Here is a 26,695-nt window from a genome sequence, read left to right as displayed (position 1 = left end):
GATCTCACAATTTGTGAGTTTGAGCCCCGTGTTGGGCTCTTTGTTGAAGGCATGGACCCTGGAGCCTACTTCAGATTCTGTGTCTCCCTTTCTCTTCCCCTCCCACACTTGGGCTCTGTGTGTCTCTTTCTCTCAAAAAATAAACGTAAGAAAAATAGAATGTGCAATTTAGTTATCTTTAGAATATTCACAGAGTTGTGCAGCCGTCACCATAATCAATTTTGGAACATTTTCATCAGGCCAAGAAGAAATCCTGAGCTCATTCCTCATCTAACCCCCCTCCCCCATCCCCTTCCTCCCAGTTCTAGGCAGCCACAAATCTACTTTCTGTGTTTACATGGATTTACCTGATTCTGAACATTCTACATAAAATAGAATCATCAATATGTGGTCTCTTATGACTGGACTCTTTTGCTTAATGTTCTCAAGGTTCATCCATGTGGTATATATCAGTACTTTATTTCTTTTTATTGCTGAAATATGTTCCCTTGTGTGACTATATCACATTTTACGTATCCATTTACCAGTTGGTAGATTTCTGGGTTTTCCATTTTTGGGTATTATAAATAATGCTGTTATTTATAATAACATTTGTGTACAAGTTTTTCCATATTTTGTGTACATACATTTCCATTTTTCCTGGGTATACACCTAGGAGTGGAATTTCTAGGTCATATGGTAAACTTTATATTTAACCTTTAGAAGAACTATTGGACTGTTTTCCAAAGCAGCTGCATTATTTTGCATTCCCACCACCAGTGTAAGGATGCTCCATATCCTTTCCCACACTTGTCATTAGCTGCTTTTTTGATTATAGCCATCCTAGTGTGTATCAGATATATACACACATATATATATACGCATATATAAATACATTTATACACCATATATAGAAATCATATTGCTTGGGCTTTGGTAATCTCTGCTAAATATTGAGAGTGATTGAGAAGTTAAGCCTCATGTTGCAAATCTTCTACTAATTGGATACCTAGTGAACAGAGCTTTCCTGGACTTTGTCATTTATTTGCATGTTCTCTCTTCAGTTCTCCTGATTTGCATTTTTCTATATCCATCCACTCTCTTGGGCTTATCAGCTCTCCTCCAGCAAACCCTCTCTAAAAATATTACAACAAAGTGAACAGATCTGTAACATCTTTCCTTTTTGTCTTTACTTTGTCTGCCCTTTTCAAGAGACTTTTTCCTAGCAGAATTTTAGATAGTATTCCCAAAATAAATCTCTTTGGACATTTATGTGCTAAGTTCTAAGGGTAGGTTATTTTTTTTATAACTTTTCATTGGTCATTTCTTGAGCATCTTTCCCCTTTATTATCTCTACTTTTTCTCCTGAAATGTGAATTTTAGGAATGATGTGGACCTCCTGAATCTATTCTCCATTGCTCTTAATTTTTTTTTTATCTTTCACCTTTGTGTTTTTGACTTGTGTTCTTTAGAATTTTGTCAACCTGTTTTCAAAATTTTTTAATGTTTGTTTATTTTTGAGAAAGAGATAGACAGAGAGAGACAGAGCGTGAGTGGGCAAGGGGCAGAAAGAGAGGGAGACATGGAATCTAAAGCAGGCTCTAGGCTCCTGGCTATCAGCACAGTACCTGATGCGGGGTTTGAACTCAAGAAGTGCGAGATCGTGATCTGAACCGAAGCTGGATGCTCAACTGACTGAACCACCCAGGTGCGCCTGCCAGACTGTTTTTCAGATGGCAAATTCAGTTTTCTGCTGTGTCTATTCTGCTATTCGACTGCCTGCTTAATCTATATTCACAATCATAAATTTAATTTCCAAGAACTGTTTCTTATTCTGTGGTTGTTTCTTTTTCATGACAATCTAATCTCTCTCTCTCTTTTTAATAGATACAATCTGCTTTTTCATCTTTGAGGATACCACTTAGAATATTTTAAACATTCTCTTCTATTCTCTAAATTCTGTTTCTTTTTGATCCATAATTGTTCATTCATTTTACTCTTTCCCTTTTATACCATTGGTTTTTTTCCCTAGGTACATGTTTATGACTAAAAAGCTGGATACATACATAGTGGTTTTATTTTCCAGGAACGCTTTCCTCTGAAGGACATAACTGACTATGTCAATGGTGTTTTAATGGGGTATGCTAGTAAGTGGGCTTTCCTCTAAAGGAATTAGAAGGCAAACTCAGACCCTTAATATAGCTGAAGTAAGGAAATTGCTATTCTAAGGGTGAGATGTATTTAGAAATCTAGTGGTTTACTGTATTATACCTATAGAACCTGTCTTTTCTCTCTATCTCCCAACAGTTTCTGGGTCAGAAGTTATTTTAAATCCTAAATTACCCTAAACTATACTCTTCCCCACCCTCTCAGTTCCCCAGTACCCCACTGCCTTTTCCTAGGCAGATCCCCAACTTTGTCAGAATAGCAGTACCAGTTGTAATTGGTGTGGAACAGGCTGACCAGTGCTGAGCAGCTGGATCTTGTGATCTGAGTATAGCTCTAAGTAACTATCCTCATGGTTGTCCAAGGGCCTACTTTTTATTCTTTGACTCAGAAGGAGCTCCCTAGAGAGAATTCATGTTTCACCCCTGATGTCTTTGACTTTAGTTTCAAATTTCTTAGTATGTCTCATCCATTGATGACTCTCATTCTTGTTTTGTTTTTGTGTTATTGTCGTTATTGTTTGATTCAGATTTTTATTTTATTGTCAATTTCAATTTAGAGGTTGGGGTGGATGTAATTACTTCTTCCACCATCTTGAGTGAGTCAAGTAAACATTTCCATATGATTTTTCACTTAGAAGCCTCAAACATTTATGCATACTCTGTTGAACTCATAAATGTTAGTAGCATAAGATTATTGATAGCACTAGGTAGTGAACACCATCCTACACATAATCTGTTCCTACCCATTCTCTTCTCTTGCTTTGTTCCTAACTTTAGTTAATGGCAGTATATACCATGCACCATGTCATGACTCCTGCTTCCTTCCTCAACACAGTGTCCATTTCTAATCCCATCTGTTCCTACTCAGCCCTCCCACTTTCAGTTCCTCCTACCCTTCTCTTACATCAAGGTTTCCACCTGGTTTATACTGTTTTTAGTGGTCTCTCTTCTTTCATTCTCCACCCCTCCACTCCATTCCACCAGGCTACTCTTTCTCCATTGCCTCCAGAAAAGTACAAATGCTAACCTATAACATTCATGAATTGTTCCAAATGATCCTGAATTAATTTTGTAATATCATCTCCCAGTATATTTTCCTCACATACTGAAATCTACCTATATCTGGATTACTCAGTACTTTCCCTCAGTTCTTTGTGCTTTCACTACTATTGTATATAGTAGCGGTTTTCATCCTATATTTATTTCTCAAATTTTGCCATCTTAAAGTTATGCTCAAACCAAATGCCACCTCTTCTAGCCTTGATTTCTTAGCCACAACTAAACCTTCCCTTATAACTGATATTTTAGTAGTTCCTTAGCATTCATTATTTAATATTTTTTTAAATGTTTTTTTTTTTTTTAATTTATTTCTAGGAGAGAGAGAGAGAGAGAGAGACAGTGTGAGCAGGGGAGGGTCAGAGAGAGAGGGAGTCACAGACTGAAACAGGCTCCAGGCTCTGAGCTGGCAGTCAGCACAGAGCCCGATGCGGGGCTCGAACCCACGAACTGCGAGATCATGACCTAAGCGAAAGTCGGACGCTTAACCGACTAAGCCACCCAGGCGCCCCTCTTTATTTAATATTTATCATTTGATTATTCACTAGAAACCCTGTAAATTTAAGTAATTTTCATGTCAGCTGAGGTAGGAATTTTTATTCCTGCTGTAAGGTAAGTATACCATCCAAGTGATTGATAAAACTGTAGTTAAGGTTGAAAATGCAGTTAACTTGTGCTGTAAAGATATGCACAAGAAATACATGGATTTTGGTGAAATTGTTATTTGAGAGAGGTCTGGCAATTGTACAAATATTTTTGTTAAGAGTTTGTATATTCTTACAATTCTCATGGCATTATGGTTAAGAATGTTATGGTTCTTCTGCACTTTCTGTACTGGCAGTATGCATTAGAAAATTGTTTGCTATTGTGCCTCAACATGTATTATAAGTTTCTTGAATGCAGCTTTTGTTATGTTCCAACTGTATTCCAGAGTCTCTTATTCTCCAAAGCAGTTAGCATTATCTTTGGTCCTTCTTGCTCTGGGACAGAACTGGGTAGATCAGAGAGGTCTGTTCCTGAGCAAACTGAGCCAGAGGGTGGCTAAGATTGATCTCACTCACCTGCACCTGCAGGTGTTTCATTCATGGCTCTGTGGGAAGAGAAGATACATTACCTTACTCAGGTTTCTGATAAAGTAGAATTGGGTCTTTATTTAATCTCTTTATTGCTGGAATCACTGACCAAATGGAAGTGTCCACTGTTTCTCAGACCTAGTTTTTAATCACTTGTGGTACATGGGTTAACCCAGGAATGATGCAAACAAATATATTTCAAATGTGTCTGAGTCTTGGTGTGGAATAGTGTGGAAATCTTAGATAGTGATGACAGGCAAACCCAAGATATCTGAAAGTCTGGTTTGCATAAATGACATGTTTAGCTGCCCCAGAGCAAATTTCTGGTATGTGGCTAATATAGCTTATATTTCTTCCTTCTCACTGCTCAGTGTTTGTGTGTGGTAACTATCATTAAGAGTGGAATTTGTGTTGCAAGTAAAAAATGGCAGCTAATCGTATTTGAGAAGAAAATCACCAGAACCCAGATTGGTGTCGTATAAAAATTTAATAATTATTTTAGGTCATTTTATTCTTTTCTAAAGATTTCACTCTGAAGGTATAGGAATTAACAAACAGTATTCCAAACAATTCAAACTTGCCTCATAATCTGTTAAGTTTTATAATGAATTGTCCTATCATCATGTACCTGTATCCATACTCTGTTGAGCCCATAGCTTAAGTGTCAGTAGCATAAGATTATTGATGGCACTAGACAGTGAAATGGAGCTATTCTCCCGGTGCAGATATCTTGTCATAAGACAAGACACCCAAGTGCAAAATCTGCTATATTCTTAGGAATTTATGAGAGGGTGTTATGTTTTATGGAGCTGAAGAAAACCCCCGAGTCAGTTGGAAGGAATTTGAGGCCCTGGGTTCAGTCTCAACAACATACCATCTGATACTGAAATCTAAGTGTGGCTTATGGTGAACAGCGTTTCTATACTTTTACCCTTGTAGTTTATCAAACGAGTGACACCTCCAGCCTTCTGTTACAGAGGAAAGAGCAGGGACTTGGTATTCTTCGGATCCAGGTTTGAAAGTTCATACTCCCTTTTAATTTAAGTACCTTCTCTGAGACTTTGCTTCTTATCAATAAAGTGGAAAAGACGTGCATCATGGGAGTTCCATGAAGATTAAATGAGAATATATTAAAATGTCTCTAACATAGTAAAGACTCAGTGAGTAATAGCTGTCATTGTTGTCATTCTTGTTATGCTGATAGCTAACTCTTGAATTTATCTCAGCTGTATATTGTGACCTGGGAGCCACAGAAGATGAATCCCTGGTGTAGCTTCCTGTATTTCTTTGTAATAATTGCATTGCTTTTTTCCTCCCCTTAAACAGCACATTTTTCATTACATGAATATAGTGTTTGCTAATGCTGCAACTATGAAGCCACGCTTCAAAATGCTTTTATTTCAAATCAAAATTATTTGAAGCCTTTGCATGGTAATACACAGTCTTCTGCATGAATTAATAACACAGCCCCTTCTGTTCCCTCACCCCCAAAAGAAACACCAGACAGTTTAGCAGCTTTTTAGCTCTGCTGACTTCCAATTTGCACAGGGGTTAGAGAGGACTCATACCAATATATTCAGTGACAGATAGGTACCTACTGTGTCTAAGGTACTCTGCCAGCCATTACAAAAAATATAAAGGCTCTGTCTTGAAGGAACTTATAAAGTGAAAGCAATAGGACATAGATAAAAGCAATTATAAAGTGATTCAAAATGTGCTAAGTGCCACCAAGTGCTAGGCACTGTGTGGTGGTGGGGATGGGGAAGCATTATTTCTGCCTGTGGGGAATCAAATAAGGCTTCAAAGTAGAGATGGCAGATGTCTCTCAGGTCTCCTGTTAAAGATCCTGTGTGTCTTGGGCATTTGGGTGGTTCATTCATTTGAGAGTGTGACTTGTGATCTTGGCTCAGGTCATGATCTAATAGTTCGTGGAATCAAGCCCCATGTTGGGCTCTGTGCTGGCAGTGTGGAGCCTGCTTAGGATTCTCTCTCTGCCCCTCTGTGCCACGTTTACTGCTTTCTCTCCTTCTCAAAATAACTAAACATATTTTTTTAAGTTTCTGTGTTTCTTTAGAACTGGGAAAAATCAGAACTGGACACTTATTTTTAGAGGTGTTGTGAAGTTAAAGAATAAAATGAGACAATTTGGCATTCTGGCTTTTGAAGGTGTTTGTATGGATGGAAGTTTGTTAATAAAGTGGAGAGGAAGGAGACAGATGGACTTGAATTTGCAAGTATTGTGGTATACAGAGAATACATTCTCTATCCCTAGGTAGGGTAATGTGGCAAGGTCTCGATGTGGCTTTACCTTTTCTTGATTGAAAGGAAAAAAATTCATCTTCTGCAGTAGAGACCAAAACTGCCCCACTGTGGATAAAAATCGGCTTGAGGACTCAGATCAGAAAAATCCTTTATCTGTAAAGGACAAGTTTGCGTAGCTAAATGATCTTACATCAGATTGAGGTGTATGGTATTTGGAATAATGCAATCTTCCCTTTGTTTCCTGCTCCCCTGGAGATAAAGGAGTCTCTTGGTTAGAGTGGTTTCTGCTATTTGCTCATTTTACAGAGACAGGTGTAAAACTTTGTTATATCTGCTAATTAATCAAAACTAAAGGAAGAAGAGAATGTAAGAATGGGCCTTTTGTCCTTTAAAGAAAAAAAAAGTATCTTTATTTTTACCCTAACAGCTGAAAAAGCAAACTGTGGTTAGAGATGTTATCTATCCTTTGACACCTGAAATAACAATTTTAATTTTTTTTCTGGATTCTTATAAAAGAAATTCATACTATCCTAAGATATAGAGGCCAATTGCACTAATTTTATAAATCTATAGATATAAATACATATAATATATCATAAACATAAACATTTTATCTATTTAGTTTTTCTTTCTTTACATCACTTATTAATCCTACTGAAAGAAACTTATTTTAAAGTTGTTGGGGCTCAGAAAATGACTATGAGAGCTAATTCTTCCAGGATGGACTAGACTTGAAGGAACGGGAAGGACAGTGATCCTTGATTGGCACAGTTTTCATTCTGATGGAACTGCCTCTGCCTGCCTCTAAGTTCTCTTTCTCCTTTCTGCTGCTTACGTTTAGGGCTTATTTATCACTTCTGTCAGAGACTGCAATGGGAAAATGAAGAAAAGTGAAAGTGCAGATTTATTAATTTTTCATAGTTAGCCCTTGGTTCGGAAGGGTAAGAGGCTGGAGCAATTAGGTAAGGAAGGGTTTGGAAATTATTTATTAGTACAGTCCTGTCCTCTTGACCAGTAATAAGCAAGAAAAAAATCCTATAGAATTAAAAAGTCCATACTGGATGAAGGGTAATTAACCTTTTTAGATAATTCTACTCACAGTATTATGAACTCTATGAGGATTCTATTTCCTTGATATTAGCATCATCATAGTAAACATTTACTGAGCACTTGTCTTAGTCATACTATCCTTTCTTTATTATTGATTTTCTTCTTTTTTTAATGTGGTTTTTTTTTTTTTAAATTTGAGAGAGAAGGGAAAGCACGTGTGTGAGTAGGGAAATGGCAGAGAGAGAGGGAGAGTCCCAACCAGGCACCGTGATGCCAGCACAAAACCAGTGTGGGGCTTGATCCCATAGAATGTGAGATCATGACCTGAGCCAAGCTTGAGTCAGACACTTAACCAACTGAGCCACCGGGACCACAACCCCCCCCCCCCACTTTTTAAAGTTTATTTATTTATTTCGAGAGAGAGAGAGAGGGAGGGAGGGAGCCAGCACATTTGCTTGCGTGTGCATGAACTCTGCACGAGCAGAGAGAGAAAGAAGCTCAAGCAGGCTCAGTGCTGCCAGCACAGAGTCCAACGTGGGGCTCAAACTCAAAGAACCTAAGTGGTTCCGTGACCAAAGCAGAAACCAAGAGTGGGACGCTTAATCCACTCTGTACTATCCTTTAGATGCATTTTTTCATTCATCATTCAATTTGATGAGATGGGTATTACTGTTATTCCCTTTTACAGATGTAGGTACTGAGGCTTACAGAGCTTCAATATCTTGCTAAAGTCATTCAGGTAATAAATGGTGAAGCACAAAACTCAAAACAAGGCTTGTCTGACCTGGAGCACCTGCACTTAATCTTTGTGTTGTCATACTGAAATATGTATTGATTTCCCTTTATAGGCATGACCCAGTAATAGATACATGGAGGCGCTAAGTATACTCCCCTTTGTGGAACAGTGTAATTCTAAGATGCACGAATGAACCTAACCAATGGCAGAATCAAAGATAAATGAGGAGATTATAGAAGGGACATATTTAATATAATCTTAAAAGATCAGAGCTTGACCTGATTGGATTGGAATAGAGATTTCTACACTCTTTTGTGTTTGGATTTTATGCTTGGCCCTATACCAGTAGGAGTTGAATTTAGTAGAAAAGTGCCACCTACGAGTCAGGCAGGGTGCTGACCATGGAGATCCAAACCCAAGCTTTGTGTAAGGGACTTTGGTTTTCCAGGGGAGTGGATGGTGGTAAGAAAACACTGTGTGCCAATGTACCAGATATCCAGTCTGATTTTGTAGGAAGCATTTCATCCCCAAATTAGTTTGGGAAATGCTGTATTAAGGTTAAACAATTTGTTTTTAATCAAAAGTGATTAAAAATGAATTTGGAAACATACCTGAACAAGAGTGGTGAAACAGAATTCGAAGGAGGAGATGAATAATTAGTGTCAGTAATTTTGTAGAATGAACCCTGGCTTCTTTTCAAGTAGACATGTATTTGTAGTTTTCTTTGCCTAAATAAAAGAACTATGTAAAGACTTTAGTAAAATCTCTGAAACTCTGATTTCATGTATATGTATAATTCCATCCATGGTCTATTTGAGTGGAACTACTTTCACAGTCTTTTAAAGAGTCACCAGGGGCGCCTCGGTGGCTCAGTCGGTTACACATCCGACTTTGGCTCAGGTTATGATCTCACAGTTTGTGGGTTCAAGCCCGTGTTGTGCTCTGTGCTGACAGCCAGCTCAGAGCCTGGAGCCTGTTTCGGGTTCTGTGTCTCCCTCTCTCTCTGACCCTCCCCTGCTCACGCTGTTTCTCTCTCTCTCTCTCTCTCTCTGTCTCTCTCTCTCTCAGAAATAAATAAAACATTAAAAAATAAAAAATAAAATAAAAAGTCAGCAAAGCAAGCTTCATGAAACATGAATATATTCTAATAGATGGATATCTTGTTTTATTTATTCTAATAAGCAAAGGGGTAATGAATGATACTATTGCTGCAGGAATTTTTACAGAATGTATGGATCTTTTAGTTAATACTGATTGGCATGAAGCATTTATGTAGGATTGATTGATTTTTTTAAAAAATAACATAGGGATGCCTGGGCGGCTCAGTTGGTTAAGCGTCTGACTTTGGCTCAGGTCATGATCTCATGGTTCATGAGCCCTGCGCCTGGCTCTGTGCTGACAGCTGAGAGCCTAGAGCCTGCTTTGGCTTCTGTGTCTCTCTGCCTCTCCCCTGGTCACACTCTGTGTGTGTGTGTCTCTCTCTCTCAAAAATAAATGTTAAATAATAATAATAATAACATACTATATACTATCGAGCTGGGATCTTGACAGTAATACTTGGGAGTATGGTACAGAATCCTTCTATAGATAATACTAATTTTAAAGATAATACTCATTTTAATACTCCAGTATGAGGTACAAGACCGATTCTATTATACCACTTCTTTCTTCTATTGTGAGCATGTCTGTGTGTATTCATTCATGTAGTGTGAGCCTTCCCACTAATTTCAAAGAACGATTTAGGACTTTTCACTGCCAACTTGAGTTAGTAGTCTGACTTCCCTACCCAATGGGGTTTGATTTTCTGTCCAGTTAAGTGATCAAAGCCAAATCCTCAGAGCCTGAATGTCTTACCATGGATTCCCATAAGTTCTAAGTTGGCCATTCTTCATAGTTTTAATCAAAGCAAAAGATGACATTTGCATTTTTATCATCTTCATTTCAAAGTGTTTGTCATATTATTAGATTCAGAATCATCCTGGATGGTTACACATCAGTAGATTCTTCCTAGCCATTCCCAAAGAGCTGTCCCTGCCGGAACAGGGGCCCATTTCTACCTACATGGAATATTACCTAAATACATAAACTTTGGATCCATGTATGTTCATATTACATGAAGAATCACAAGTCATCATGGCAGGAAAATTTGGGTAATCTGGAGTTTTCATATTGAGTTGCTGACCCGTAATAGCTTCCTACCACTCTCCCGATCTCTGTCCCCTTATGTGCCATGGGTTTCCCCATTGCCTCCTTTACATCTGCCAACAACATTTATACACATAAAACCATCAGCACCTTTGCACCAGTTCTGCCTCATTTTCTGCCTTGTTCTGTTTGTGGGGTATTCTTCCATTTCCTCAATTAGATTTATTTACCAGGAGACATGAATGAGTAGGAACAGGGAATGCAAGCATGTTTACTCTATCTCCCCCCCCCCCACTGTGTGTGTGTGTGTGTGTGTGTGTGTGTGTGTGTGTGTGAGAGAGAGAGAGAGAGAGAGAGAGGGAGAGAGAGAGAGACATATACCTACACAACCAAGAGACTTTTACATAACAATCCAGACATGCTGACTTTCACACTGAGTGTATTGCTGAACTTTGAGTGACCTAAATCATCATGCTCTGCTTGGTGGGTTCGTGGAGTGAGTGCATTATCCACAGCAAAATGTGGAGCATTTGGCAACTAAATTTTAGGGCATTCTTATTTTTAATAACTCCTTTTTTTTTTTTCATATAAATGGTAAGACTTTGGTCTAGTAAGTTATTTTATGACTTCTAAGTATATTAAAGTTCAGAAATCCTTTGCAAGTATATTCTCTCCTAATTATTTAAAAATTAGAAATTCTGAAAAAAATCGAGGATGTATGCCAAAGAGTATTTGATCTGAAATAAATAAAATCCATATGCACTATATATAATGAAAGATGAAATTTCCATATTTGCTATGAATTTGTTTTTGTTTCTCTTAAGGGAACTTTATCCGAATGTTTTATTATTGTTGGCAAGATCCAGATCCTGAATCTCCCTCAGTGCTTTGTTTTGTTCAGTCTTGGATTTTGGGCCAAAATAATAACTGTTTATTAATTTGCCAAAAATTCAGCATCACCGCTAATGTTATTTCTTGACAATTACATAATTGTCTTGGCTCTCATAAAAATTACTTTGCTTCAAAGTAAATATATAAAAATGTGTATAGACACACAGATACACAACAGACACATACTACATATATGTATATTTAAGCTAAAATATAATTTATGTGGGCGCTTGGGTGGCTCAGTAGGTTAAGCATCCAACTCTTGATTCAGCTCAGGTTATGATCTCATGGTTTGTGAGTTCGAGCACTGTGTCAGCTCTGCGCTGATAGCTCTGGGCCTGCTTGGGATTTTCTCTTTCTCCTCTCTCTGCACTTTCCCTGCTCACTCTCTTTCAAAATAAATAAACATTAAAAAATTTTTTTTAATAAATAAAAGATGGCTATGATAAAATGTGAAATCCAATTATTAGCACACTTTGAGAAAAAATAAAAAGGCAAGAACATGTGTTTTAATTTGTTTTGCACTGTCAAGAGCTGGGGAACAGGGAATATTGTGAGTAATGGATAATTTACCCATACCCTCAAACTATCAAATATATAGGTGTTAGGAGTAACACTTACATACACTCCTACATACACTGTGTGTGTATATTTCCATAGGAATATAGCAGTGAGTGAACTTGGGAGGAAGTGTTTAAAATGTCTTCCAACAGGTTATCAGCTAGTTCATTAAAGGTACTGTGGGGAGGCATTTGTATCTTCTTAAAGCACAGAGTATAAAATGACTGTAAAATTTCCTGTTTTAACCAAGAACGAAGGAGAGCTATGAGCCATTTGCTTCCTGAGTGGACATGTTCCAGCTGTGCAGATTGGTCATAGCACATCTGCCAATCAGAACAGGCCCTGGAGGGAAGCCCTCAGATGCGGAGTCTTGTTTACTTGCATTGTGACTCTGTTTCTCCCCTCCTGTGTGTTGTACCACTAGGGGGTTTTGAGGGGGGCTGGAATTTGCTATCACACGCCTAAATAAACTCTATGAAACTAGGATCACAGCCACATCAAATGGTATCACGGGCAGACCTTTAGTTCATCTTTAGCCACAGGTAAGAGTTGTTGCTTTTTTATATGAGGATAGCTGATCTGCATCCAGTTTCTAGCTTTGCTTTGAGATATTTTACTTTTGTTAGCAGAAATAGCAACCTAACACTGAAGAGGAACGATTGACAAAAGTGATAAAAATGTCCTCTAATGTTGTTTAGTGCTCAACATCATGAAAAACCCTGATATTTTTATTTGAGGGGGTGTAAAACTAAGGTAAGTTAAAACAAAAGTTTTAAATGCGGCAGTAACACTGGGTCACCCTGTAGAGAAACTGGAACCAGAAGCATGTTAACATTGTGCATTTTAGGGAGCATTATATCGAAACAAATATGTTTTGTGGTGAATCTTCCTACTTGTTAGTCTTTCAGAAAACATACTTCCTGTGTACTAATGCCTTGGTTTAAAAAAAAATCCTTTTCGTTATGAACCTATTCAGAAAGAGTTGATACATACATTTAACTATGTAAATCCTACATGTTTCCTTCCACAATTCTCTCTACAAGTTTTATAGTATGCTTTTATTATCTTTATGCTGCTTTACGAGCATAAGTGGGAAATCAAAGAGTTCCTGTCTAATCTTTGTTCTGCCATGAAATTCTATGTTGTTAGTATTAACTCAGAAGATAATTTAGAAAACTGTGTTTTTTAACATGAGATTTTTAAAAAGTCATTGCATAGGATTTTATTGTGGCTCACACATTGCTTTCTGTTCTTAGTTTTTCATAACACTGAGACCTTTTCACTTTGTTTATTTTTAAGCATGTACTGGAAAAAAATTGTTACTTGGAGTAAAAAAAATAAATAAATAAAAAGACAACCCATGGATTTTGTAGTTCTCTCTCTTGTATATAGTAGTCTTCAGCATCTTACAGAGTCCCAAGAGGCACTTTTGAAAACTTCAAGCAGCCATGCCCTTGTCTGTTACCCTATAGCAAAGTTTCTCAACCTCAGCATTGTTGACATTTTGAGTGCGATAATTCTTTGTTGTAGGGTGCAATGTAGGATATTTGACAGCATCCCTAGTCTGTCTATCCACTCGGTACCAGTAGCTGCTTCTTCCTCCGTTGTGACAATCAGAAATGTCTCCAGGCATTGTCAAGTGTCCCCTGGGGGAGGAGGAGTGAAATTGCCCTTTGTTGAGAATCATTGCTGTCTGTAGCACGTTAGACCTAATTATCAGTGAGACCTTGAAACCCAACTTCTGAATGGTTTTGGGCAATAGAGAGTTAAGAGTGAAGCTGTATGAGTCTCAGTATGTTTGCAGATGTTGCTGTAGCTGACTGCTCTTTTTTTTCCCCCTCCCTATCCTGTTGGAAGCTTTTGCCAACGATGATTCATGGAATGATTTTTTTGAGCTGAGTAATCTGTGGCTTTTCAGTTTCCTTACTTCTTTCCTTAGCTCAATTTGTTTGGGTTTTAGCAGAGTGTTTAAAACAGCAAAGATCTTTGTTTCTGGGGTTTTCTTTTTTTTCACAGCAAAAATCTTTGAAAATGAAATAATACATGTAATGATATACTTTCCAAGTAGTTGATTTTAACAAACCATAAAAATTTTATGTGCCTGTGTTTGTATCCTTTGCACCTCTTGTGTCAGATAAATCCTCTCAACTCTGATGAAGAGCCTTATACAGGGGAAGACACAGCAACCTTTGAAGACTGCTTGTGAAATCTAATGGTGTAGCATCTAGTATTTAAGAACTTTTTTCCAGGGCTTCTGAAGAGCATTTTGACATGTAACTGTCTTCTTTCTTTACAGATTGCAACGAAAGAAATAAACCAGAGCATCGTTCTTCAAGGTATGAGTTTATACTATTTAATAATTCTGTATAACACATCTCATTTGGAAAATATTTAGAGGTAGTGCAAGTGTTCATTATAGAGTTCTTGTATATTTGAATTTTCTGTGGCATTCAGAGAAGCTTCACAAAGGAAATATTTCTTTGTATTTCCTGACTATATTCTTTATATTTCATGAACAAACATGAATTATGGACTACCTGAAAGACATACTTTATTTTGAGAATTCCTATCACTGACAGGTAAATCTTTACAAAAAAATTATTTTATCTCTACTTCCTTCTTTTGGTGGTTTATTTTCCTCCCTTTTCTTTGACTGATATTTTTATAAATGTGCATTTCTTTTTTCCTAATTATAAAACTAATATGGGCTCACTATAGAAATATTTTAAATATTTTTTGAAATATAAAGTATTAAAAAACAAAGCAAAACAGCTTGCCTTCCATTAGCTACAGATGGCTACTGCTAAAAATTTTGTGCAGTTCTTCTAGTTTTTATCAGTTTATATGTATTCCAGTTGAGTTCTTTTTTCTTAAATTTTTTTTAATGTTTTATTTATGTTTTGAGAGAGAGAGAGACAGTGTGAGCAAGGAGGGTTAGAGAGAGAGGGAGACACAGAATCTGAAGACAGGCTCCAGGCTCTGAGCTGTCAGCACAGAGCCCGTCGCAGGCTCAAACCCACAAACTGTGAGATCACGACCTGAGCCGAAGCCGGATGCTTAACCAACTGAGCCACCCAGGCCCCCAGTTGAATTCTTTAAGTTCTTTTTACATAGTTTTATAGGGCAGGACGGCTGTTTTACCTAAGCCCCTCATTTACACTGAGAATATATTTCAAATAAGACCTTCTTCAGCACGGAAGAGTATTCTTAAAAATCCTTGTCAAATGTATATGTAGAAAAATATCTACCTTCTACTCCTACACAAGACAGGCCTGTGTTCAATATTTTTTTTCTTTAGCCTAGTTCTGTGAAGGATTATAATTTCTTTAATAACATTTTAACCTGATTTCACAGTCCATCACTGTTTCTTTGCATTTTGTGTTGTGGGAACTGATAAAATGCTAATAATGCATTCACTGGGTTGACTGTCTTAATAAACCAAATTCTGATGCTTTTTCAAAGTATCAAAACCCAGAATGCACTGACATCAAATGAATAAAAATACGAAATCTATGAAAACTCCATTAGTTGCTCTTCTCTGCAAGATGGTCAGTCAAAACAAGTTAGTGAGAGCTAATCTCAGAGAAAAATACAACAGAGTATTTGGAATGTAAGGCTGATTTTTTTTTTTTCAGGTATAATTCACATATGTAAAAGTTCACTCTTGGTATATGATTCTATCAGTGTTGACAAATACATACAGTTATATAACCACCACCACAGTCATAGAAAAGTCTATAAGACTGATTTTTTTTTTAATGCTTAGAAAATAAAAAAAAAAAGGCAATGTAAGAGAGAAGGCTTTGACAGCATGTTTAACTGTGAATGGCACTAAGTTGGAATGGTAAAAAAAAAATTTGGTCTGATAAAATCAGGATCCATAAAGACCCTTGACATACTGAAGATTTGACTAAATCAAACAATATGAGTTTTAATTGGAACAAATATAAATCTTTACACTTAGGTCTGAAAGACCAATGGAACATAAGGAGATAAGGGGGTCATAACATGTTTGGAAAAAAGTCTTGAAAGTTTAGTTCTTCATGAATTTGTCATAAGTCAATAGTTTTATATCATTGCCTATACCTCCCCCAAAAATGTCAGCATTGATTTAATTATAATGAAAGAATTACAGTGTCCAATGTAAGGAAAGTCATAGCTCTAGACCATAGTTTTTGATATTGTATCCAATTTTGGATCCACAAGGACTTGAAGAGGTGAAGTATGCAGTGACTGTTGATATCACTCGGGGAGCTTAAAAACAGAGTCCCATACTCCACTCCAGGGATTCTTATTCAGTACGTATGGAGTGAGCGGATCCTGGGAATCTGTCTAGTTAAGAAGTCCATAAATGACTCTGATGTATAGGCAGATTGGGAACCACTGGAATTGAAGATAGCAACTGAGTCGGGACAGGGAATATGAAAGAAAAGAGTAGCGTACAAATCAAAGTTAAGTCACAGGAAGAGTTGTGTAAAGAGTTTGGTGAATTTAGCCTAAGTGTGCAAGTTAGGGGAGGTATATAGGACAGAAGTAACTGGCTTTGAGTACCTCTGAGCAATTGGCTGGTATGTAGAAAACACTAGCAGACTTGTTTCTCCTAAATGCCAGTATCTACCACCAGGAAGCAGGGATCCTTGGAGGAATGGCTGATACAGGGGAGCCTGGACGCATGGTGTAACAGGAAGAGGAAATGCTAAACTAGGCCTAGCCTATGTCATGTCAAAAAGGCCTGCGGGGTGCCTGAGTGATTCAGTCTGCTAAGTGACCAACTCCTGATTTCGGCTCAGCTCACGATCTCAAGATTTGTGAGTTTGAGTTGTGGAGCCAATTTGTGATTTTCTCTGTCCTTCTCTCTACTCCACCCCCATTTGTGTACTCTCTCTCAAATAACTAAAAACGATAAGGAAAATATATATATATTTTTAAAAAGGCATAGGAGGCAGTTTCAGGAGTCTCTCACTGGCCAAATCTGGGATAACTTGGGTATCAACATTTTTTAAAAATGATAATGGATTCTAACACATTGGATTTTTAAAAATCCACACAGGAAAGATCACAGAGTCAGAAAATCATCATTTTATAATTCTTAGTGTAATAGTTGATTCAGGCAAGGATTATCAGTAGCTCCTAAAAGTTGGGTAAAAAGTTGTTGGAGGGACACATTTTTATAGTGCCTTAAAATTATTTTAAGCTTTCAATTACAAAGGAGAAATGTACCTTTTCAGTGAATAGATCTAGTGATCTCATTCTTTTTTTTTTTTTTTTTCTTTTTTTAATGTGTGTTTATTTTTGAGAGAGAGACAGAGTGCAAGCTGGGAGGGACAGAGTGAGAGGGAGACACAGAATCAGAAACAGGCTCCAGGCTCTGAACTGCCAGCCCGACGCGGGGCTTGAACTCACGAACTGTGAAATCATGACCTAAGCCCAAATCAGAGGCTTAACCAACCGAGCCACCCAGGTGCCCAGATCTCATTCTTAATTAGGTGGTCAATTTATATCATTTCTAGTGAGACATCCTGACAGAATGTGCCTCCACATGGTGCACTGGCAGTACACATAGATATCACTTACGTGCTGGTAATCCTGGCAAACCAGATCATGTAATGATGAATACTAAAAGGCTAAAAAAAATTTCTAGATTAAAAGAGACTGAATTTTTCTTTAAATTGGAATTTTATTTATTTATTTATTTATTTTTTTTGTTTAAATTGGAATTTTAAAATCCAGATTTTTTAAAGAATCACTTTGGGAATAACTGAGAAAAATTTAAATGTGAATTTTATTTTAGATAATATTTTATTAATAAAACTTTTTTAGGTATATAATAGGAATGCTTTTTTGTGGGAGAATGTCCTTATTCTTAATAGATGTACAGGAAAGTAATAGAGGTAGTGTAGTCTTATGTTTACAATATAAATCTCAAGTGATTTATGAGAAAAAAAAGGAACAAGAGGTAAACCAGAGCAAATATGAGAAAATATTAATTGGTGAAAAGGTGAAAGATATGTGGAGTTAATTGTGCTATTCCTTCAACTTTTTTGGTAGACTTGAAATTTGTAAATTAAAAAGTAGAAGTGGAAGGAACTGTTCTGTATTCCATGGAGTCCCAGAGTGCAGAATGTACATCCGTGGGTGAAAGTTGAGGGGGGTTATTTCTGCACAGTGTGAGGAAGGATTTCCTAACAGCTGGTCAAAGATGGAATGGCTCACTCTATAAGGCAGCATTGTCAAGGAAAAGCTAGAAAAAGTAGTGCTGGGCATAAAGAGAAAAGGTTCTTCACATATTGCAGAATTATTATTCTAGGTGGTTCCAGTTTCTTGTTCATTCAGTAGCCAATAGGTATTTGTTGAGAGGCACTAATCTGGGCTCAGGGTACCGTAGAAAACAAGAACAAGTCTGAGCATGGAGCACCCATTGTTTTAGATTTATACTCCCAATCTCAGGGATCCAGTGTTCCTAATTCTGCTTCTGACAATGCTTGTGGTACTCTTCAGGGTATTTGGAAGGGACTCAGATTCTTAAGGACTATGCTGCTAGTCCTGGTAAGCTTAGTATTTAGTATGGTGCCTGGTCCATGATAAGCTCTTAATAAGTAAATGTTTGTTGAATAAATGCCAATTATAGTTCACAGAGAGAAAGGAAAATGCCAATATTTTTCCCTTGCAAATCGGAAGGAATCTGACTTTGGGGAGCTCACCCACACCTATTATTGACTATGTTTGTTACAAGTACAACAAGAAGTAATGCCGCATAAGAAAGGAGAGAGATTTTTCCAGGAAAGGCCATTGTTTTCTGTCCAGAGGTCTGCTGAGATTGGCAGTGACCCGTTTTTTTCCCTGCCGTTGTCAGCGGAGCAGGGCTACCCCACCAGGCCTGCAGTGCATCAGGCAGAATACCTGCTGCATCAGTAGAGCAGAAAGAAGACAATATAAACAAAAGTCACTTAATTTTAGTATTGTTGGTTCTCCTCAGGCCACTCACTCAGTAGCAAGAATGATGGGCTCAACGCCCAGCAAGGATGAGATGTGTTTCTTTTGTTTGTATTTTTACAAGGCCAAACACTCCTATAGCTTTGCCAGTGAGAAGTGAATAAATCTGGATGTCTCCCTTTCATTTTGGTGCTGAAAAAAGGAAAGCACAACTCTTGTCAAATTAACAGAAAAGTTTTATCAGATAATAGGTCAACACTAAGACCTCAAGCTAAAAATACTGCTTAAGCATCTCTAAGAGGCTTGCTGGATGCTTTTTGATTAGTTTTTTTTTTTTTTTGATGTTGGCATTTAAAAAATTTGCGTATTGCTGATTAAGCTCTGTTGAAGTCAGAAATATCAGTCTTTTCCTAAAGAAATTTTTCCTAAAGAAATTTCCTAAAAGAAATAAGTCTTTTCCTTATTAATTTAAATACACCATTTACCAAATTGATATCCCATGGAATATTGTTATGTAGGCTATTAATCAGCATACAAGAAATAAATACTCATGCACAAAAAAAGTCCGTGAAAAGGTGAGTTAAAACAAAATTAGACAGGGGTGCCTGGGTGGCTCAGTCAGTTAAGTACCCAACTTTGGCCCAGGTCAGTGATCTCGCAGTTTGCGGATTCAAGCCCCACATCAGTTTCTGTGCTGACAGCTCAGAGCCTGGAGCCTGCTTCATACTCTGTCTGTCTGTCTGTCTGTCTCTCTCTCTCTCTGTCCCTCCCTTGCTCATACTCCTGCTCTGTCTGTCTGTCTCTCTCTCTAAAAAAATAAATAATAAAACAAAAAAATAAAAAAAAAACAAAATTAGACATATATCTTTGCTGTGATTCCACTAAGAGGCTTTGATACACTGCATTATAAAACTCCAAATGAAAGATTTACTATGCAGGATTTTAAAAATTGGTTTGAATTTGTAACTTCCTTTCCCAGACACAGCTATTAATAACATATAGAAAAATGTGCTATGAAATGACACTTTGGGAAACTAATTGAGAGAGAAGTAGGAGCTGAAGATAATAAAGAAAGTTAAGCCCTGTGGCAATCAGTGCCAGGAATGGAAAATTAGGACTCTTTTTACTACCATACCAGCTCTGAATAATAGATCCCAATGACTTATGAGGACTAAAATCAGCTACTTTGTCTTAAATGTTTTACCTACTACAAGGAAATAATTTACAGCCGGAAAAAAAAAGGCATTGAAATGAGAACCCTAAATCTACTCCTCAAATGTTTTCACTTGAATCTGTTTTCCCAATGCCTTCCTAAAACCACCTGTTACAATCCCCTTTGACATCTATTCTTAAAATTCAGTGAAATTTCAGAAAAATCACACTCATAAAGTGTTGGAACTCAACAAAATGAAATTTATAAGGAATAGGAAGAATTACCAAGGCATTTTTGAAGTTTAGAAGAGGGAGGTAGACTCCTGCAAGTAATTAAGACAGTGTTTTGTCAACAAACAGAACAGGTCAAGGGAACAAAATAGAGTCCACAACAGACATAGATGGATACACATAGTTCTGTGTCTTAAGCTGTAATAGAGGCAGCATTCAGATTAAAGGGGAAAATAGACATGTCAGCAAATGGTGCAGAAACAATGGATTATCCATATTTTAAAAAATTCAGATGGAATGTGTTTTATCATGTGAGGTAGAATCTAAATGCATAAAAGTCCAAAAATGAAACTAAAACATTTTGAAGAAATAAATGAGAATATCTTTATGAGTTTGGGGTAGGGAATGAGTTCTTAAACAAGGCTCAACAAGTACAGACCACAAAGAAGAGGATTGGTAACTTTATGTGAAAATTTAAACCTTATGTAATATAGGGGCACCTGGGTGGCTGAGACAATTAAGCATCCTGCTCTTGATTTTGACTCAAGTTATGATCTCATGGTTTGTGAGATCAAGCCCCATGTCAGGCTCTGTGCTGACAGTGTGGAGCCTGCTTGGGATTCTCTCTCCCTTTCTCTTTGCCCCTCTCCCCTCTCCCCTCTTTTACACACATGAACCACTCTCTTTCTCTCCCTCAAAATAAATAAATACACATTAAAAAAAAAAACAACCTTATGTACATGAAGACATCAAAAGCAAATTAAAAGACAAGTCATGAGAGTGCATTGCATGCAGGCAGCAAAGGTCAGTGCCTATAAATAAATGTGCCATAAATAAGAAACTACACATCAGAATGAAAAAGACAGGGAAATATGGCTAGGGAACTCACAAAAGATGAAACGTTGGTAGCCAACTAATATTTTAAAACCTCATTTATCTTGCTACTATTAAGATATACCAATGACATGATAATGTGATACTATTTTACTTCAAGTAGGCACAGAAATCTCAAAAATTGAGGATAACAAATATGTATGAAAAAATGTGTTGTATCATATTTAGAGAGCAATTGAGCAGTAGCTGATGAAGCTGAAAATGCCCATACCCTACAACTCAGCTGATATTATATGCCCTCGGGAAATTCTTTCATGTGTGCCAGAGAGGAACCACATACAAGAATGTTGGGAGTAGCACTGTTTGTATTAAGGAAACTTACTGTATATGGCAATGTAGGCCAGTCTCAGAAACATAATTTGGGATGATAAAAGGCAAATTGTAGAAGGCTAAGTAAAGTATGATATTATTTATATGAAGTGGAAGTCTGCAAATGGGCCGAATCTGGCCTGCCACTTGTTTTTATAAATAGTTTTATAGGAACTCAACCATGCTCATTTGTTTGTATATTATCTATGGCTGATTTTGCATTTAAAAAGCAGAGTTGACTACTTAACAACAAAAACCATATAGCCTTCAAACCCAAAGCAGGCTCTGGTCTGGCAGCAGAGAGTCTGGTGCGGGATTTGATCTTAGGAACCACGAAATCCTGACCTGAGCTGAAGTTGGGATGCTCAACTGACTGAGCCACCCAGGTGCCCCCTTCCTTTATAGATTTCTATCTCATTGTGTCACTTAAAGGTTAGACAGGCAGGGGCACCTGGGTGCGCTTCTGTTGGTTAAGTGTCCATCTTCAGCTAAGGTCATGATCTCTCCAGTTCATGAGTTTGAACCCTGCATCAGGTTCTGTGCTGACGGCTCGGGGCCTGGAGCCTGCTTCAGTTTCTGTGTATCCCTCTGTCTCTGCCCCTCCCCTACTTGTTCTCTCTCTCTCTCTCTCTCAAAAATTAACATTTAGAAAAAGTTATACAAGAAATACATGAAAACATTTTTTAGTAGTACAGAAACATGGTGTCTGCCTTTATTCCATAGACAACTATTATTAAGAGTATAGTGCTTCAGTGTTTATCCTAGTCTGCTTTCTATGCATATATATATGTATATACATATATATACATATACAGTGTATATTCAGATTATATTTACAATAGCAGGGGTGTGTGTGTAGTATGTATCTGTATACGTATGTACATACATGTTTATATATATTTATGCAAATTTGCCTTTTTTACTTAGATCTTAGAAAGTTTGACCATGTCACTTTCTACTTCATAATTTTTTAAACTGCCACATAGAATTTTCTCATGTAATTATATTATTAACTAGTCCTTTATTAATAGCATTTGGATTGTTTATCAATAGCATAGCAGAAATGCTTCTGCAGTAAACATCTTTATGTGCATTTCACGTGCATACATGTGTAAGAAAGCCTCTGTTGTTTCCTTTAAGTAGACTTTTTTCCTCACAGTTCTGTTGAACTCTTACTACCGTTCATAATTATCTTAAGTTTTGAAATTTTATATACCTTACATTTCTACTCTCTTCCTTACTCTCAGGTTGCTTCATGATGATTTTGTGTCACCGCAGGTTCAGTAGGGTACATTTCAACCCCCCTCCACATAGTATAGTCTGAAACGTCACCCCACGCAGGGAGACATTCGAACTCAACATTCAGTATATTTGTAGCACATTGGTCAGTACACTCAGACTTCATAATTGATGATGTTAAAATTCAGCAACCACTTTACTGTTAAGAATTAGAAAGCATCTTGGTTCTCTGCATTGATACCTGTTGTTGGTCTAACAGAGACTTTAAGGATTTTATTAGACACTTTACCATCATCACATTATGGCTTAAATAGATGAGGTAAAAGCAAAAGATTTAACTTGTTTTTGATTTTCTCCTTTCTAAATACGTTTGTTAAAATGTCATGCTCTGCAGGGCTTAGTTTAACGACTGTAATTCTGTAGCATCTCCCTGCCCATATGTTTTGATTCCTGTATGTCTATAAACTATAGCTTGTATGTAATTACTTTCTGACATTATGTTTTCTAAGCTATAAGAGAAACATTACTTTTGCTGTAGCATCTGTAATGCTATAAATGAGGTAAAAAATTAAAGTGTATGCAGGTTTTAGGGGGAAATTCTTTTGCACTGGGAGATGTGAAAGGATTATTAATATTTTATGTCATTCTACAGAATATATATTTATTATGTTGTTTTATTGTGGTTTTAACAAATGTGATGTTAGCATCGCCTCCCCAACCCCCGCCATGTGATGAGTAGGAAAACGAAGCGTTTATAAGGTTTATCAGTTGGGTAATTGAAAAATTTTATCAGCTGGCCTACCACTGCCTTATTACTTGGTGTGGGGGCTTCTCTGAGGTTGTTTCAAATTAAACTATCAGCAGGCAGTTAACTTTGAACAGCTGCTGGTCCTGTATTTATTACTTTTTCTCAGGATGGGCATGCGTGGCCACCCATTTCTTAGCAGTCCAAGGAGATATGAAATGCCAGGCCCTTAATTGTTTTTGTCCCAATTCTTTCCTCTCTTTTCCTTGGGTCAGTTATATATATATATTTTTAATTTTTTTAATGTTTTGTTTATTTCTGAGAGAGAGGGAGAGAGAGATAGTGTGAGCAGGGGAGGGTCAGAGAGAGGGGGAGACACAGAATTTGAAACCGTCTCCAGGCTCTGAGCTAGCTGTCAGCACAGAGCCCGACACGGGGCTTGAACCCCCAGACTGTGAGATCATGACCTGAGCCGAAGTCGGACGCTTAACCAACTGAGCCACCCAGGCACTCCGGATCAGTTATATTTTATATCAGTTCTGTATTTTTCTGCAATATAATTTAGAAGCAGTTATTTATATAATTCTACAGAATTTACAATAAATAGCCTGTAATGGAGTGAACTTTGTATAAATCTTTGTGGATCTCAGTCTGTTCCTGGGTTATGGCTTTATCCGAGCTAATAAATATCTGCATACAGCTGGACTTCAGCTTTTTATGTAAATGTTTTTCTTTAGTGGCACAACGTATATCACATTCTTCAAGAACACTGATTAGGACTATAAGCCACACAATTATTCTAATTCCTGGAAGAATCTTAGTGTGCACAAAATTGCTAAACAGCCACTTAGTAGCCCACTTACCTTCTATCTCATTAACAGTAAACTGCTGTTGATCAAATTCATTCTTGTCCTTATATATAAAAACCCTTCTCAGGGTGCTTGGGTGGCTCAGTTCGTTACGTGTCTGACTTTGGCTCAGGTCATGATCTCATAGTTCGTGGCTTCGAGTCCCATGTAGGGCTCTGTGCTGACAGGTAGCTCAGAGCCTGGAGCCTGTTTCAGATTCTGTATCTCCCTCTCTCTCTGACCCTCCCCTGCTCACTCTGTCTCTCTCTCTCTCTCAGAAATAAATAAAACATTAAAAAAAAAAAAAAACCCTTCTCAAAACCAGAAATCAGTTTTCAAGGTTGGGGGCTTAGGCCTTTTTGATTATGTGCCCCTCTAGACAGTAAATCAGATAATAAATCAAATTTGTGTCACTTCTAATCTTGTGCCAGTTGTAGAGGAGCTGTGCAGAGATACAGAGTGAGCTTATGCAACACTTCTAAGTGCAGCAAAATAAGGCAGTCATGCCCAAGGACTCGTGTGTGTCCCTCTCCTTTTGGAAAGGAGGAATGAGAACCAGTACCCTTTGAAAATTAAGGAAATAAAAGAATAAAGGAGAGTGTTGGTTGTCTAATTGTCTAAATGCTTCAGAGTAACATTGTGTCTAAAATATAAACATCTCCTCAATTGTAAACTGGTTTCCTGTAGATAATATGGTCTCGGCACACTGCCTTGTTCCAGGCAGTCAGTCCAGGGATGCTACCTCGGGATGACGAGCAGGACTTAAAGTTTATCCCCATCTATTACCTAGTAGTTTCTCTTTGGTTACAGATTCTTTTTTTTTTTTTTTTCAGTTACAGATTCTTTTTTTTTTTTTTCAGGTTTATTTATTTTGACAGGAAAAAGCATTCATGCATGAGAGCATAGGTGAGGGACAGAGAGAGAATCCCAAGCAGGCTCTGCGCTGCTGTTGTCAGCACACAGCCCAAAGTGGGGCTCGATCCCACAAACCGTGAGATAACAACCTGCTTTAAAACCAAGAGTTGGACACTTAACCAACTGAGCCACCAGGTGCCCCTGGTTACAGACTCTTAAGTTCCAAGTAGAAAAAATCCTTATTAGCTGAATTGCACTCTTCAGAATTTTTCCATATGCTGAATTACTGTCTTTAACTCCATTGCTTTTTTATTTTGTAATGAAATTACATTCATTTGTTCTGATTATAAAGCAGAATATGTTCTTTGGTGCCTGCATGGTTTGGTCAGTTGAGCGAACTTCAGCTCAGGTCATGATCTCACGGTTCATGAGTTTGAGCCCTGCTTTGGACTCTGCTGTCAGCATGGAGCCTGCTTTGGATCTTCTGTCTCCCTCTCTCTCTCTGCCCCTCCACTGCTTGTGCTCTCTCTTTCTCAAAAATAAAATATTTAAAAAAATATATTTTTAATAAAATTAAAAAACAAAGCAGAATATGTTCATGATAGAAAATTTGGGAGAAAATAAGCATATAAAATAAAAAATCATCGATAATCCCATCTCTTCATAGTTAATTACTGTTACATTTTGACATCTCTTTATTTTTTAATTTTTTTTAATTTGGACATTTTATTTTTTATTTTTATTTTTTTCTTAAATAGTTTATTGTCAAGTTGGTTTCCATATAACACCCAGTGCTCATCCCAACAAGTGCCCTCCTCCATGCCCATCACCCCCTTTCCCCTCCACCCCACCCTCATCAGCCCTCAGTTTGTTCTCAGCATTCAAGAGTCTCTCACGGTTTGCCTCCCTCCCTCTCCCCAACTATTTTTCCCCTTCTTCTCCCGCATCGCCCTCCATTAAGTTTCTCCTAATCCACCTATAGGTACAAACATGGTATCTGTCCTTCTCTGCCTGACTTATTTTGCTCAGCATAACACCCTCAAGGTCCATCCATGTTGCTACACATGGTCAGATTTCATTCTTTCTCGTTGCCATGTAGTATTCCATTGTATAGATGAACCACATCTTCTTGATCTGTTCGTCTGTTGATGGACACTTAGGCTCTTTCTGTGTTTTGGCTATTGTTGAGAGTGCTGCTATGAACATTGGCATCAGCACTCCTGTATCCCTTGGGTAAATTCCTAGCAGTTATATCACTGGTTGACATCTCTTTTTAAACAGATCCTATAATTTTAACATAGAGGCTCATGAATATAATGTTTAAAATTATTATTTATTTATTTTTAATGTTTTTTTATTTATTTCTAGGAGAGAGAGAGAGAGAGACAGCATGAGCAGGGGAGGGTCAGAGAGAGAGGGAGTCACAGACTGAAACAGGCTCCAAGCTCTGAGCTGGCAGTCAGCACAGAGCCTGACGCGGGACCCGAACCCACGAACTGTGAGATCATGACCTAAGCAAAAGTCGGACGCTTAACCGACTAAGCCACCCAGGCGCCCCTGTTTAAAAT

The sequence above is a fragment of the Hyaena hyaena genome, unplaced genomic scaffold, assembly GCF_003009895.1.
Source record: "Hyaena hyaena isolate Hyena2069 unplaced genomic scaffold, ASM300989v1 scaffold_89, whole genome shotgun sequence".
NCBI lineage: Eukaryota > Metazoa > Chordata > Mammalia > Carnivora > Hyaenidae > Hyaena > Hyaena hyaena.
The sequence above is the reverse complement of the archived record's forward strand: the minus strand, read 5'-3'. Positions refer to the sequence as shown.